Here is a 4597-nt window from a genome sequence, read left to right on the forward strand (position 1 = left end):
CATTGACGCGTCGTGCCGAACCCACAGTGGCTCACCAACAAGGGGCACCAAAGCCGGGTAGGCTCAAAAGGAAGGCGGTCAGGACCGAGACGCCGTCACAGAGGTATGATTAAAAACCTGCTCCGTGATTATCATCTTTAAAATATAACAATGTTCGTGGTCCCTGGCAGAAAAAACGCTTGCTGGACAGTGTCTGGAGAGCCTGCCGGCCATGACTCCACCAGCCGGATTCTAGAACCGGACTCAGGGGCGGAGGCTAACACAGGGACAACGCCGGACGGTCCTCTTAAAGAGGATGCAGATAGAATGTCCGCTACGAATTCCAAAGTGGAGAGCGCCATGAATCACACGCGTCGACGGGCCGTACTCCGCGACCCTAATTTCTCTGAAGAGGCGTTCAATGCCTTCAACTCAGGAGATGCGTACATCCGAGCTGCTAAAGATGGTCTTGCCAGGGCCACGGACCAGTATGCAAAGGATATACGGGTAAGAAAATCTGATAATTATGTATATCAGTAGCCCCTAAGACTTGAAACAGTTGGCACAACTGATTTAAGGATCATTGTATGCATAGGTTCTTACCGAGAAGAATACCCAGTTGACTAAGGAGCTGGAGGAGTGCAAAGCCCAGCTACGGGCCGCAGTTGCCGGAATGGAGGAGTCCAAGAAGGCCTCATCTAGTAATACTTGTCTTGATCAAAAAGAAAGTAATGACATGTACCAGTTGGTATTTGGCGTGCATGCGAATCTAACAATAGATTCTGCAGACAATCCCGGAGGTAATCCGGAGATTGTATCAGGGGATGAGCAATATGCTAAATGACAGCTAGAGGCTGGTGAGCGCGTGCTTACAAGGGTTATTCAAGAGAAAAATGATCTCCAGGGTGCCCATACCCGGCTGGGCGTTGAACTAGGAGATGTTCGGGCCCAGCTTGCAGACTCTGTGAAGGAGAATAAGAGGCTTCGACGCGGCATTTTTAGTAAGCGCTCGAACGAACCTTTATATAGTTTGACGAAGAAGCAGGCTGACATCGTTATGTCTGTAGGTATGCTGACAGGTCATCCCGAAGAGGAGATGCCCGGATTTCCAGGCGATCTACTGCAAGAGCTCTCGTAACTGCACGAACAAGTTCGGCAGGTGATGCAGGGTATTGCCCAGGCCTTGTGGCCCTCTACCTCCCTGCCCGGAGGCATGGGGGAGCTTGTCGAGATGCTCAAGGGAGCGCAGCGGCGCTTCCGATTATGGAAGATATCAGCCTGCCGACAAGGTGCAAGGGAAGCCTGGGCCATGGTGAAGACACGGTACACCAAGGTTGACCCAAATCACATGGCTGAGGTCGGACCTGTAGGGTCAGATGGGAAAGAGATCCCCGTTAGTCTGGTATATGACCACGTAGGATTAGCCGCAAAGTATTCCCAACAGGATTGTAGGCTAGACAACATGTTGGATGGTATAGAAGAAGAATTTAGTCAGTCTAAGTGACTGTGTACTTCAGAGGACATATTTTGTCCCTAGCCGGATTGTAAATCATTTGTCATGGCAGACCTTTCCGCTTCAGCCTCCGGACCCGATAGTCCAGAGTGTATCCGAATACCCGCTCAGTTATGTAAATCGGAGTACGCGTGGAAACCAGACGTAGGGGTCATAAGTGCTTGAACAGACAAGTACCCAACTAGCTATGTTATATTACATTGATAGTAAGAAACATCTTCCAGGGAGAATAGTTCCGTTAGGGTTCCTTTCCTTGGGTACGCATGCATTAATGTGCATGTCCGAGCTGCGAACAGAGATGCATGATATAAAACATATGGGGGCTTATATTGTAAGTAGGTAAGAGACATCTTTTGTTCACCGACCGAATATTCCCTTAAGAACGCTAGCTTTCGGCTTCACCCAGTCTGAGGTACACATCCGGCTGACCCGGTAGTAACAATCATAGAGGTGCTCCCCGTATGACCTAGCCGAACTAACGAGAATGTAGGGCATAAACACAGGAGCCAGGCAACCCAGCTTGGCCAAAACTTAAGTCATATCGATGCATATAATGGCGAAAAAAGGTACATATGGAAGAGTGACACATATGTGCTGGGCATAAAGCCCGGAAGATAATTATATTAAGCTTCTGTATAAGAAGCCCCCAGGTATAATGAGCGCGCATAGCGCGTCAAGATCGTGTAGTCGAGACACACTTGAAGCCTTTGAGGCCATAAAAAGAAAGAAAAATAAAAAGAGGATATAACATGAAAAAGAAAGGTGGAGGTAAGGAGACAAACACTTAGTTCGGCTCTAGGCGTAGAATCTTCGGAGTCTGGCCGCGTTCCATGGGTTTGGCTCGAGTCGATTATCAGATGCATCACGCAGACGATACGCCCCTCCAGTGAGAACTTTATCAATGATGAAGGGACCTTCCCACTTGGGCTTGAGCTTGTCCTTTTTCTTCTACGGTAGGCGTAGAACGAGTTTGCCAATGTTATAAGTTTTGGCCCATACTTCTCTGCTTTGATACCTGCGAGCCTGTTGCTGATAGAATGCGGAACGGGCTTTCACGACATCACGCTCCTCCTCCAGGGCATCTTAATTGTCCTGCGGATCAAGCTCGGCTTCTTTCTCTTCGTACATGCGCACTCGAGGTGAGTCATGAATGATATCGCAGGGCAATACCGCCTCTGCGCCGTACACCATAAAAAAATGGTGTCCGGTAGTGCGACTCGGTGTGGTCCGCAGCCCCCATAGTACGGAGTCGAGCTCCTCGACCTAGTGCGTATCTGATTCCTTCAGGGATCGCACTAGTCTGGGTTTGATGCCGCTCATAATAAGACCGTTCGCTCATTCGACTTGACCGTTCGTTTGGGGGAGATAGACGGAGGCGTAATCGAGCTTAATGCCCATGTTGCCACACCAAGTTTTCACCTTGTTGGCTATGAAGTTGGAGCCGTTATCGGTGATGATGCTGTGGGGGACACCGTAACAGTGTACAACCCTTGATATGAAGTCTATCACTGGTCCGGATTCGGCCGTTTTAACTTGTTTGGCTTTTATCCATTTGGTGAATTTATCCACCATGACCAACAAGTATTTTTTTCTTATGGCATCCTCCTTTAAGGGGTCCAACCATATCAAGCCCCCAAACCGCAAAGGGCCAAGTTATGGGGATTGTTTGGAGAGCGGTAGGTGGCATATGGCTTTGATTTGCAAAAAGCTGGCAACTGATGCAATGTTGGACGAGGTCCTGTGCGTCTGCTCGGGCTGTGGCCAGTAGAAACCTATACGGAAGGCCTTGCTTACAAGGGCCCGAGCTGCGGCATGGTGTCCGTCGAGTCCGGCATGAATTTCGGCCAAGAGCTGCCGCCCTTCCTCTTCGGAGATGCATCTTTGGAGCACTCCGGTCACACTTTTCTTATAAAGCTCTCCCTTGTGGACCTTGCAGGCTTTAGAGCGCCGCACAATACAATGTGCTTTCATTTTGGTCCTCAGGGAGTTCTTGCCTATTTAGGTAGGCTAAGAAGGGTTCTGTCCATGGGGCGATGACAACTATAATCACGTGGGCTGAAGGTGTTATTTCAGTGGCGGAGCCTCCGATTACGTCAGAGTGTTCATGATCTAGGGTTGTGTTCGGATCCGGACTGGTATTGCCGGTCTCCCCTTCCCACACCACAGATGGCTTGAACAGCCTTTCCAAGAAGATATTAGGTGGGACTGGGTCACGCTTAGGGCCAATGCGGGCGAGGATATCCGCCGCTTGATTGTTTTCTCAAACCACATGGTGGAATTCGAGCCCCTCGAACCGGGCTGACATTTTGAGGATGGCATTACAATAATCCGCCATTTTTGGGTCCTTGGCGTCAAAGTCTCCATTTATTTGAGGTATTGCAAGGTTCGAATCCCCATGCACTTCTAGGCATTGAAGGCCCATGGAGACTGCCATCCAAAGACCGTGCAACAGAGCCTCATATTTGGCTGCATTGTTGGAGTCTGTGTATAATATTTGGAGTACATATTGGACTGTATCTCCGGTGGGGGATGTCAGGACAACGCCTGTCCTCAGACCAGCCATCGTCTTAGAGTCGTCAAAGTGCATGATCCAATTGGAGTACGCGCCGTACTCTTTAGGGAGTTCGGCTTTGGTCCATTCGGCGATGAAGTTAGCCAGTACTTGTGACTTAATGGCTCGCCGTGGTTTGTATATTATGTCGAATGGGAGGAGCTCGATAGCCCATTTAGCAATCCGGCCCGTGGCATCGCGGTTATTTATTATATCGTTGAGTGGTGCTTCAGAGGCCACTGTGATTGAACACTCTTGAAAGTAGTGTCGTAGTTTCTGGGATGCCATGAAGACCGCGTATGCTATCTTTTGATAATGTGGGTACCATGACTTGCATGGATTGAGGACAGTGAATACGTAGTATACCGGCTTTTGAAGCGGGAACTTATGTCCGTCCATCTCTCGTTCGATGACGAGCACTGCGCTTACAACCTGGTGTGTTGCAGCTATATATAAAAGCATGGGTCCGCCGATATTTGTGGCGGCTAGGATTGGATTGCTGACCAAGAGGGCCTTTATTTCTTCTAGTCCGGCCATGGCTGCATCCGTCCACT

This window comes from Triticum aestivum, chromosome 4B (assembly GCF_018294505.1).
Source record: "Triticum aestivum cultivar Chinese Spring chromosome 4B, IWGSC CS RefSeq v2.1, whole genome shotgun sequence".
NCBI lineage: Eukaryota > Viridiplantae > Streptophyta > Magnoliopsida > Poales > Poaceae > Triticum > Triticum aestivum.